Genomic DNA, 13,461 nt, shown 5'->3' with positions numbered 1-13,461 from the left:
CATTTTAAATCAACTAACGTTTATTAAGAGTTTGTTAGCTTTTAGGCTAGGTGATAAATGGTGAGATAGGCTAAACCTCTGTCTTCAAAATGAGCTCACTTTCTAATGGGGAATTTGGACATGTGAATTGATCTGAAGTAAAATGATAAATATATTGTGCAGAGAGTTTTGGGGTTATAGTACACCTCTACTATGGAATCTCATGATTGGCTTTGATCTTGGCATGGTTTTTCTCATATACGAGGCTGTTAGTTTTTATCGTGATACAAGTTACATTAGTTCCATACTCTAGCACATTGAACACACTTAGATAACTAAAAAGCATTGCAGCAAAGCCACATTTTAAAGGACTTTGCTAGAGTGTGGATCCAATTATCTGGGTAAATAACCTATCTGATTAGGTGCCCTATTGTATTTTCATTTGAAAAGTGTCCTGATCTACATCCAGTTAATTAAAAATCTATTTTCGACCTGCTTTTTTTCATTTCAAACAAATATGCCCTTTCCTTATTGTGAACAATTTAAAGTTTAGATTATTGATCCTTCGGAAACATGTTGTAACTTAATCATAATAAATTCTATTGCTTTGACAATAGCTACAAATAAAAACAAATCTTTTCCACATAATGCTTTCAGAAAAACAACAACAACAATAAAAAGAGACTGAAAAGTACAGTTGACAAATTGCAGTTGGTCTGCATTAGGGCACTTTAGTGCATCATTCAGTATCAGCGAAATGTAAAGGAGCTTTGTTAGAATTTAAAAATTGAGGACTTGGATTCCTACCCAGTTGCAATAACACAGTGTAGCATTGTTAGTTCTGATTCAAGTGCAACTGATCAAAAGGTTATTGAATATTCCTTGTCTCTCTGCCAACTCTCAATGTCTTCTCCCTGACTAGAATATTTGGATCCTGCTGTTGTTCATTAATGCTTATCTTACATTCCATTCACTATCATTATCTACCTTTCTCAGTAATTAGCTAATTATTTTCAAGATAATTAGTTAAATAAAAGTGTGGGAAGTATGCAGTAAGAATCTAAGTGATATTGTCATGACCTCTACATATAGATAAAGTAAAAAATGGAGACCACTTATAATATTATGTATGTTCAAAGGATAGTGTGTGTTTTACTGAAATTTCTCAAATAAGTGCTAAAAAACATTGCATTAAAGGCACATTTTAAAGGATCTTGCTATAGTATGGAACCAATTCTTTTAATATACTTTCATTGCTCCCTGGGAGGATATACGGTACAGTGAGTATGAGAGATGTGGAATTCTTTCAAGCCACAGGGACAACTTTTTGGCCTCTACAGATGTAATGCTTGTTGCTGCTTATCCTGTTTATAGATTTCTTAAATACAAATAAATAAATATAGAAAAATTTAGAAATGAAGTGAAATAATATTAGTTAGTAAAGTAACTTTTTTAATAAAGGGAACATAGTCATACAAGTAGTATTTCTTCATTTTATGAAAAGAGCATATGATTAAATTGAACCTAAATCTAAGTGCTTATACACTGTCTAGTAATTTATTTTTATTCATTCATTTGTTTATTTATTTCCAACAATGTATATATATATATCTTTATTGAACATGATACTTTTTAAAGCTCTATGAAAGAAAAAAGAAGTATACTGGATATGCTTTCTATCGTTATGCAGGTTATTATTCCCTTATTGGCAGCTATGAGAAGGTGCCTCTCAGTCCTCCAACTACAGGGAGAATAACTGTCCAAGTACCTCTGTGTTGGGCTCTGAAGTCCATAGCTGCCATGTTTGCACTGAGTCCATGCTTTCTAGAGGCTACTGGCTAATGGCTAAGCCCAGCTGAAACTCTGAGGGAGGCCTATTCCTAGGAGACTTGGGACTCCTGTGACAGCTGCCTTTGGCTCAAGGACACCTCCTGAGTATTGCTGGACCTTCTTCTGACAGCATGGCAATCTAGGATGCCCCTACCCAACCTTTCTTCTCATTCTTCTTCCTCTGGATCAGACTTGCTTTGCATTTGGATGGTTTTCCCAGCCTTCGGCACAGTGCTTTCTATTTTTTGTTTCCACAGGCATTTCCTCCAATAAAAATCTTAGCATATTTAATCTTGTTTTGACATACTATTCTTAGAGGACCCAGCCTAACACGCTGATGATGAAATCCAATATACTCAGGGAAAATTAAAACGACATTATCAGGAAGTACAAAACAAGAGGCAGCAAACAATACAGTTGAAGAGGTCACAAAAAATGACATAAAGTTCTTGATTCAGATAGTAAAGGGAGGCTAATGCAGAAATTAGGATGCATAGTATGTTTGATTACAGTAAGCATTCTAATTGAGTACAGAAGAATTAAAGATAGGATTGAAAGGTTTATTACAATCAGGTTATAGAAGACCTCAAACATCATGCTGAAGAATGTCTAATCTTTTTTCTCTATATTCCTTCTTCTGAAAATGTGACTGCAGAGGGGCTTCAAAGATTTGAGAATGCTGGGTCCCAGCTGGCGCTTTTCTTTCAGGCTCTTAGTATGGAGGCATGACTAGTATCTGGTGGAGTTCGGCAGGCCAAGCTCAAGCAAGAGGAAATCCATGGAGATAAACCTTCGTACTAGACTGGGGTTTGGGATTCTAACACCATGATAGTTTCCTGGTGAGCTAAAATATTCCACATATACGTGTAACAAATATTGCTTTTGAGACTTAGGTTTTAGTTATGTACCAAGAACAGGCTAATAGTCTTATTTCATTTTTTCCTTCTAGAAACTGGGTTACAATTAGCAGTATATGGGCCAGAGTTAAAAAGTTTTAGTTAAAAGTTCGAAATTAAAACACAGGTTTTGTTAGGTAATGATAGTGTTTAAAAGAAACCAGAAATTTAACATCAAAATCTAAATTTATGACTATTTTGAATAATCAGTTTATTTGGCTAGATTTTCATTTCTTTATGACCACAAAGTTGGAGTTGAATAGCAACTATTTCCTTTAGATAGCACAAGGGTTCTTCAGTGTGCCACAATTCGTCTCCACTGTGTAGCCTAGCTTCTGGTCTGTGCTGATCATTTACAGTCCTGTCTAGTGTTTGTAGCCTTTTGAGTGCGTGACCCCACCTACATTTAAACCTTACTTTTTAGATCTTGCCATACTAGGGTTGAAAACTTATACTAGCTCATCCACATGGGTAATATCTTTGTGTATATGAATTAAAACAGCTAGAATGCATTGGCTCCCTGGAGAATTTGCTGTGAGATTCTTCTTATCTGACCAAGACATAGAAAGGGTATGATTTTCTACTAAGCACCAAAAGGATTAAGTTGACAACGGTGACAACTGAACTCTCATGCAATTAGCACTGAGTCCACTGGTTGCAAAGTCTTGCTTCGAGGAGAAGTCCTATCCTCCACATGTGATGAGGAAGATAGGGGCTTATTTGGGGACATGCGTAATGGAAATTATAAGAGACTTCACTCAAGCTTGTATTCTCTTTTTCTTATTCCTCATGTCCAAGCCATTAAAATAATCCAACTCTCACCTTTTCATTATTATTACCCTTTAGATTATTCTACCTTCATCTCTCTGAGGCTGGATCACTGGAATGACTACCAACAATCTCATCTCCCCGTCTCGCTGTTCAGTCTACATATAGCAGTCATAACCAGCTTTTAAATCATAAAGCAGATCACTCCTCCCCTTTAATCTTCTGACTTACAAAAAGCAAACTCCTTATCTTTTTCTGTTAAGCTGTATGTGAAATGGCCTATATTGCTTGGATTTCATTCTTTTCATTTTTTCCTTGCTGACTCATATAGTGTTGGCTTTTTTCCATTCCAAGCTCATTCCATTCTTAGTGCATCTGTACTTACTCTATCATCTTTCTGTATTCTTCTTTCCTGTCATGTATCAGAATTGAATGTTTGTGTCATCCAAATTTCAACTTAAATGGTGTCTTCTCAAAGATCCTTACTATCCAATATAAAATAGCCATGCTGTCACGCTGTATCACTTTACCGTATTTAAATTTATCGTATTTATCATTATCAAGGCTGTTTTGTTTGTTTTATGGCTCCTCTAGTAGAATGCAAGCTTCTCGTGAACAAGAATTGTTTGCCTTTTCAATTATCTTAGTTCTTTATTCAACTGATCATTTTACATACTCCTTATCCATTAGCCCTTTGAGTTTTCTATCCTTGTTTTTGGTGGTAAATTGCCTTGTGTATCATTTCAGCAACTGTCCTACCAGTACCTTTTTTTTTTTTTCATCACATCATCCTGGCAAGTCATCATTCCTGAATGAATCCAACTTCTACACTCTCTGTGCCATTATTCTGCCTGATAAGACTTGCTGGAGAGAATTACATAAGTGAGAAGATTGGCACCATTATAAACTTACAATCAGCACCTCACTTGGGCCCTCAACAGTGCCTGGTAATCTTAATATGGTTCCCAATTAACTCATGCTCCTCTGTTCCACACAGTTATTTCAAAGCTCCACTCACTCCTTTGAAGCAAATGAGCCCACCTTCTACCTCATTAAAAAAAAAAGGTCCTGAGAGAGAGGCTCTCCCTCAACTTTCTACTAACAAACCTACAAACCTTCTTTTCTTCCTTCCATCCTGTCACTGGCAGAGATATTCCTTTCTTGGATAAGGCCATGCCCTCTATTGTTACTTTGGAGAGTATCCTTTCCCCCTTACTACTTGATGCTTCTTTTTCCTTATTGGCTCTCTCTCACTCATGCTTCTTGCTAGGTTGAATTTATTTCAGTTTCTAGCACCCATCAATCTTTTTTCTGTCTCTTTCTTATTTTCCTTTCTCTCTCTTTTGGAATTTTCAGCATGTTCTTTTATCTGCAACACATCTCTTCCTTGCTCCCACTCACTCCATATCATCTGGTTAATTTGTGTTCTTTCAAATTTCAGCTTAGATGTCAGTTTTTCAAAGTGGTCTTTTTTTTCCCTGCAGACTGTATCAGGGCCTCTAGTATTGCTTTCATCATATTCTGATTTTCTGCCTTCCTTATACCATTATAGTTATAATTATTTGTTTAATATCTGTATTCCTTGATCCACTGATAGTTCCATTAAGGAAGTGACTGCAAGTGTCTTGTGAACCACCCTATATTTGTACCTAGTACAGAGTCTAGCACAGTACTGCTCTTCACTCTTGGGTATTTGTTGAATGAACAAATGAATGAATAGAAGAAGAAGGAGGAGGAAGAAGGGGAAAAAAGTAGGGGTAGAGGAGGAGAAGGGAGGAAGAAGAAAGGAAGATGAAGGAAGAAGGATGTCCCAAAGAAAAGCACACCCCAGGGCCCAGAGCTACTTCGGCTAAGGTATTTATTTCATACTTCCTCTCACTGAGGTTGTCCCATGGCTCTCAATAAATGGAGCATCATCAGGAAGGTGCTTGAGATTCACACACTGCATTATCTATTTCAGGAATAAGCAATCTGTTGAGGCTCATTAAAGAGAGTGTGATTCCATGCTGCCTCTAACTATTGACCTCCAGCCTGACGTGTCTCATCCTCCATCTCTTAAGTGTTGCCCAGTGAGTCTGATGTTGACTCAGGTCTCCTTGAAGGTGGATTAGAAGGCTGGAGTGGGTATGTTGCACTTCTCCTGGTGGTCATAATATACCTGTTACGATGAAGTTTTAAGGCGGACTTTGGTTGGGATTGGAGAGATTAGAGTTTGAGGGTTGTAGTCTAGGACAACAGTTAGGAAGGTACTAAAATGGAGGAACAATGTGATAAGGATCTAAATTAGAGAAGTGAGAGCTCTGACTTTGTTATCAGATCATGTGTATACTAACCTACAGCTTAAAAATAACTAAAAGTAGAGGACTAATTCAAACAGGTGTGTACTTATGTGTTTCCACAGAGTGAGAGCTGAAAAATTAATAAAATTTAAAAAAGCTAATTCGAACATATCGATTTGAACATATACTGAATAACAAGAATATTATTTCTTTAAGCAAAAGTGAGCATGTTGAAAATACAAGTTTACTATTTAAATTAGTAACTAGAGTTAAAAGAAAAAAAGGGAAGATAAATTTTAAAAATCTCTTATTAAGAATTCAATTATAGAAGCCTCTTAGATAAATGCTATGTGAATTTGATTTTCCTTTTATAATCCTTACTGTGTCACATAAAGAGTAGCAGATGACATAAACAGATGGACTTGTGTTATCTGTTCTTGCTTAAAACCTTCTCTAGCATTTTTTTTTGGGCCATATTCATAAACATAGGATATGGTAGAACTAACTTACATCTGTTTAAACTCCTTGGTAACTTCTGTTAAAATTTATTTTAGTAAGTTATAATGGCAAAGCTTTTTCATTATGGACAATATTCTATCCACTTTGAAATAAGGTCCGAGGTATATTTCAATACTTCTAGATAACTATAAGTTTGAAGATAACTTGAGTTTTTATATTGGTGAACATTCCTAACGAAATCACTGTAGATGACAGTTTCAATTCATGGAGGAAATAGAAGAAAGACATAGAAAGGATCATGCTCTAATTAATGATTTTTGTAGCTTTTTACAATTTTCAGAACATTTTAAGACTATCAATTTCATTCTTTACTCATGCTTTGTTATTTTGATAAGTAGCATAGTTTTCAGTTGAACTAAAAGCAGTCTACTCTGTCTCCATTACTTTTATTAACTCTGAGAAAAGAATGTAACCATGTCCACTCTTTATTTGGTAAGAGTTGTTGTGGTTTCAGTTAAACTGGGGAAACAATGCGAATGTTGTACCCAGACCTGTAAATTGACAAGAGACATCACACAGGGTCTCAAGAAATTCTTAAATAATTGACTTTAATTAAAAGAATAGGTTAATATTTATATATTTATTTTTTAGATTATTGAAGAAAAAATTCAAACCTAATAAAATTCACATCTAGCCCAGTTAACTTTTATGAAAATTATTTCTTGTCACAAGTCTTTTTATACATTTATTTAGTTGTCTAACTAACCAGCAGGAAGAAATATGCTTTCTGAAACAATAGTCATAGCTTTCAAATTCTGATTATTTGCTGACTGCTTTATTATTTTAGAATAAATGTGATGCCTTTTTTAAATTTTAAAAGGCTAAGTTTAAAAGTTAGAAACTTTAAGCCTCAAAGAAGCTCCAAGGTCAGAGTTACATACAGAAAAATGTTAGCAAAGTATAAATATATTCACTTTTCACATCGGTGTATCTTTTAAGTAGGAATCATTAACTAAGGACAATTCCCCGAGTTGCGTCTGTTCCCTAAGGTTGTTGGGCTAACTCCCTGATTCCTGGAGCCCTGGTGCTCCCTAGCAGTCCTGCGATCTCCACAGGGTCAGAGTGTCTGTGCTAAGATTATTCTTTGAACTTCCCCGTTCTACAGGTCAGCACTGTTCTTGTTTAATTTATTGAAGTTTCACCTAAGATGTTTTTTGAAATAATGGTTTTGCTACTAACTACAATTAATAATCACAATACAAAGTAAACGAAGCAATCATCTCTTAATTAAGGATGTTAAAATGATGAAATGGATGAAATAGCTCTTGAATAAATCTGCCATTATTTTCTGAGCATTCAGGCAGTTATTTCCAGTTTAATTCTACCAAGAATTACAATGTAGTCCTAATATTTTTTCTAGGTTATTTTGGTATAACATATTGGTGTTAGAGTATTTATAACATACTTGTCTCCTAAATTCTTAATTATCTTTAAAAAGCCTCATTGTAGAACTCAACAATTTGTTAACATAGAAATTAATTTTGGCATTTTCAGGATAATGCAAGATAATTATTCAATATATAAATGCATTAAAATAATGTCGAGTTAGTTTTACATGTCTAGGGACAGCTGGGAAGGCTTAGCTAGCAGTAAATGTAGATCCTGAAGTATATACTTTGCCATTATTATAATCAACATCTGCAGATGTTCAGAATTGGGTCAGAGAGAAAAAGTTCAAGCTGATAAGTCAAATGAAAAATTATAATTTAAAAGATAAGAAGTCAGGATTCCCCAATCATGGAAAGAAAAGACAGATTGAAACATGAGAAGGTGGTACTTTAATGTGTATTAAATATTTTTGGTTTCTAGTAGCTGAGAGAAGTAGAAAAAAAGCCTGTGATACTGGCATACATACTTATATTCCACATCAATGTGTTTACTTTCAGCTCTTAATGATGGGCCGAAGCCCTAGAATTCAGTACTGCCATTAGAATAACAATGTCACTCAGGGATTACATTAATGTCAACCTCTATTTCTCTGCAGAGAAACCTTCTCATTCTGAATTCCTGCGAAGCACCTTCCATCTTTGAGAGGTGCACAGTTCTGAAATATTCAGTTCACAATGGAAAGAGATAAAAAACTTCAACACTATCCATTTTTTCAGGCCAAAGAGAAATAAACTCGAATGTCTCTCAAGCTTGTGATAGGTGACCTTTGTTGTCTGACAGGAAAATGAAAAACTACCCATTTTTACATTTGGCTTAATAAGGTACGTGAGGTAGCAATGCTCAATAGCCAAAACTGACTGGTGATTTTCTTTCTAGATGACCCATTAAAAGTGACTGAAGATAATGAATTCATCCATCACTTATGACTAAGTGTACTGTCCCCTGCATGCACTCAGGATAATAGCATTTTAGAATGAAGGGTATTAAAATCATCAGATAAATCTAACATTACTGGGGAAAGTCATTTCACAGTGATCATTCAGAGGTCATCATTATGCACATTCATACCAGTTTCCAACTGGTTGATGCCCAGAATTGGAGAAGAACGGCAGGACAAGAAACAATTTATTTCAAGTGGCTTCAGTATTTTTCAACTACTAGGTTGCCCAGGCTTTTTCAGGCAAAGAAAAAAAAAAAGTAAAGCAAAAGAGAAAGATAGTGATTGGATTGTTTCTCAGTTCCAGTTGTATAGACATTTTTTCTTCTCTACACAAAGGTGAACCTTTATATATTAAATTAATATTAAGCCATGTGAAGTCATTATATTCACACAGAATAGGACTGAAATATGCTGAAGAGTGGGAAGGTTTTCACAGTCCCAGGAGAAGTTGTCTAGCGTAAGAGTATGGACTTCTTCAACCTTATCCTGGCCTCCACCATTTACTGTCTAGATAAACTTTGCACAGCGTATTGAAGCATTCTCTGCTTTGGTTTTCTCAATTATGAAATTATAAATGGGGGTAATAATACTAGCTTCCTAGTGAGTGAGAGGTAAAGATTAAATATATTTACAGACATAAAATATTTATCATAGTGACTAGTACATAGTAAGCCTTCATCAAAGATTATTGTTATGTTCTGAAAAAAAAGGTACTGAGTAAATGTGTTTTGTGTGATTTTTCTTGGTTTTCTTTTTTAAAAAACTAATTTTTGTAGTTTCTTGGTTTTCTTTGTTTTTAAAAAACTAATTTTTATCAGGTTATATAGCCCTCTTGATCAGAAACTACACTAATACATATACTTTAGGAAACTTGGAACCTTCGAAGTATAATACTGGACTTAGCTTATAGTGGGGGAAGAGGAAGGGCAGGGCAATGAGTCTGGAATGTTCAGAAACCTCTGGAATATGAGTGGCCTGCTTTGTGGTTCTTCCATGATGGGAGATGATAAAAAGACAGTTTCCTGACTGTCTCTCAACTGAAATCTTCTGTCTACTGTTTATTATGGGTGACTGTTGTGGTAAAAGAACATGATGGAATAGAATGAATGTTGGAGAAGATATTACAACCAGTTTACCTATGTAACAGAAAATTTCTCTCTGTGGAGTGGATTTTAGGTAGGATACCTGGTGGCAGCTTTAGTTAAAGAATACCAAGCCCCTATGGACTCCAAGAAGCCATTGCAAACTCTGTAAAATATTTCAAGTTCCCCCAATCTGTCTTCTTTTTACCCTGGGCCCCTTTAGGAGCAGAGATAGGATTGCCTTTACTGAAATTCCTACGGGGAATATACTCATTTTCCTTATCATCAGATTTAGAGATCGTAACTGATCACTGTATATTGTATATTTGCTGATTAAAAGTTTCACTTATGTGTAGCCCATCTCTATTAAGAAACATTTATTTAACGCCAACCAACTCTGTGGCTAGATCCTGTGATGATTAATATAAGTAAGACAAAATCCTTGCCTTCATGGATCTGACAGTCTAAATGGGAAGGAAGACCCTATGATATCATGGCTCTGTTTGGTCATTTAAACATAAAAATTACTTTAGTAACTGAGAGGAAGAAGAATCTAGTTGACCAAATAATGAGTTGTTGCTGACCAATTTTTATAGCCCCAGCTTAAATTCATTCATTTAAATAAAACTTATTCAAAGAGACAGATGGTCTCAAAAACTAAAATATCTCTAGACTGTTTTCCTAAGTTAACATATCTTGATAGAACTGAATAAAAATGGGACTTCTTTAGGCTTTAGTGTTTCTTACATTGTAGTACTGAAGGAGGTGATCCTAATTCAGCAAGGACTTCTTACTTCTAGGCATTCTTGGTCTGCATGTTTGCATTTTGATTCTATTAATATTTATAAGACAGCCACAGGGTTCTCAGTACAGTCACCAGTTATATAATTTCATTGAGTTTTGCTCATAAAAAGCAACGTTGGAGCATCCAACAGTGATAAATATTTATTGGTGGAACTATATATCAGAAGAAGTCATTTAAATTCATTATTCATCATGCCCCTGAGCTATGTGTAGAAGACACAACTAAGAATAAAACCCTAATGTTGTAACTTGAGTTTAGGATTCAAGATAATTAATGCACTTACGTAAATTCTATATTTCACAAAGAGGATTATTGTTCCTTACCATGGTAAATTGAAATGTAAAAGCGGAAATGTGCTGTTAAGTGTCTTGACCTGATGGCTAATTTAATTACATGTTTTCAATTTAGTAGAAGTGAACCACTTCTACCAAATTACATATGCTTGAATATTTTAAAATCAGTGAAATTTTGGTTACACAGTAATACTTAAAAGTCTAATAGAAATTTGATTTAATTTAATATAAGTATCTATTCCTCCTTTCTTCTAAATTCTTATAGACTTATAACTCCTTCCAGCCTCATTTCTTATCATTTTCCCCCTGCACACCATTCCTGGAATGAATTTGGTGTCCCCAGTTTAAAAATTCATTCTCAATTGTGTAGATAATATTTTTATTGTGGTAAAATACACATAACATAAATTCATCATTTCATTGATTATCTATCTATCTATCTATCTATCTATCTATTTATTTATTTATTTATGTTTTTATTAAGTTTATTGGGGTAACATTGGTTAATACAATTACATAATTTTTAGGTGTACATTGTAATTTGACATCTATATATTCTATTGTGTGATTGCCACCCAGAGTCCAGTTTCCTTCAGCTACCATATATTTGATCCCCTTTACCCACTTCACCCTCCCCCAACCCCTTTACTTTGTCTACCTCTTCCCTCCTCCTCCACTGCATTTGAGGGTTCCTTTTTCTCCACATCCTCTCTAATACTTGTCCATTTTAGCCATTTTTAAGTGTACAGTTCAGTATCATTAGTTCTGGACTTGATTGTCATCCCCCCCAAAAGCCCCATACCCATTAAGTGGTCACTCCGCATTCTGACCTTCCCTCGGACTCTGGCGATCACTAATACTCTTCCTATCTTTATGCATTTGCCTTTTCTGGACTGTGTAGCTAATCCTGATGATCAGTACTGTCCAGGAAACATTATATTTACCTAGAGTGCTGACTTCAATTCTTATCTGGGGAAACTCTTTAAAATTTTACCTTTTAAAATTTAGTATGCACATTCTAACACTTATCACTGCTGTAGCATATTAATGGCCTAACTTTTGTCTCTGTTTTATCTTTTCACAGACATTTTGTTTATATTGAACATCCAACATGTTAAGAATATCATCTGTGGATATCAATAGATGAATGGAAAGGGCAAGAGGATGATACAGTTAGTAATTAATTCAATGGAAGAGAGCTACTACTTGGGCTTTACTCCCCAGAGTGATCTTGAAACTCAGCACATGTTTATGGAATAGTTTCTAAGTGCAGAGCTCTGGGAATGTACGGAGGTAAAGCTTTTAAAGGGTATATGGGTGGATTCACACAACAATCAATCCCCCTTGCAGGTAAGGAAGAAACCTGTCTCTTCAGTCTTCTCCACCAAAGAGGAGACCAAATAACTTATTAGACTATTTGGATATTGGAGACAGTATGTGCCTTGCTTGGGTATTTTATTTGGTCCTTTATAACTGCTTCTCTGCAAAGAAACATGCTTTGCATCCACAGGCATCTTTAAAAGATGTCCAAAATGTTTTGACCGATGACAGTCCATGTGAATGATGATTTTTCCTATTGGAGTCTCTGGCAAAGGGAGGCAGCTTCCACCTGAAGATGGTTGTTGGAATTTTGGAATCTTTATATACCTAACCTAATAACCTGGTAAACCCTTTTGGGAATGCAAAGAAGTTTGCTACTAAGATCTTTTTGAAACTGAATGTTTGATCCATGGATGCCTTATACTCTCTAACCTGACTTTCCTGATTTAGGGTGGGTCAACTGGGACTTGATTTCTAATGAGCAGGGAAGGGTGGCTCTCTTGGAGGGAAATTTTATCTTCCATTTAGCCACCTGAAGAAAGCCAGTGGCTTAAAGAGGCCTTCATTTCTCCCAGGTTCCCCTAAATAATTGGACTTGGTTCACTGGTGGTGACAGCTACACAATGTAAGAATAAGACGCACTCCATTTTTTTTTAAAAAGAGAGTAACAACCCTGGGAGGGAACACTGTAGACTCCAGGAGGTACAGGGGAAGGAGGGTCATTAACAATCTTTGACTTTCAGAATTAAATCTAGAGCTGTCCTTATCCGGCAAAATGTTATGGCATGAGTCTCCCAAACTGTTGTGAGTTCCTTTAAATTAACTGTCATCTCTCATCACATGGCTTTGACCATAACTTTATCTTCATTCCCCAAAACTTTACCTAGGAGTCTGAAATATCAGGGGCAGCCCAAGTTCCTGAACTTCCCAGGCAAAACACCCATCAGTGCTCCAAAAGGGCTTTTCGAGCCCCATTCCTGCAGTCATTGTGGTGGCAGGGAAAAACAGGCGGCTTGGACTAATGGTCTCAGGCAGTGCTGTGGACTGAATGTGTTCCATCACAATTCCTATGTTGAAGCTCTAATTCCCAATGTGATGGTGTTTAGAGATGGGGCTTTTGGGCGGTAATTAGATTAAGAGGGTGGAGTCCTCATGAATGAGATTAATGCCCTTGTAAGAAGAGACAAGAGAGAGATGATCTCTCCTTCTCCACGATGTGAGGATACAGGATACAGCAAGGAGACAACTGTCTACAAACTAGGAAGAAGGCTCTCATTAGAACCCAGCCACACTGGCACCCTGATCTCTCATTTTACAGACTCTAGAACTGTGAGAAATAAATTTCTATTGTTAAGCCACCC

Source organism: Pteropus medius, unplaced genomic scaffold, assembly GCF_902729225.1.
Source record: "Pteropus medius unplaced genomic scaffold, Ma_sr-lr_union100, whole genome shotgun sequence".
NCBI lineage: Eukaryota > Metazoa > Chordata > Mammalia > Chiroptera > Pteropodidae > Pteropus > Pteropus medius.
This window is presented reverse-complemented; position numbering follows the sequence as displayed.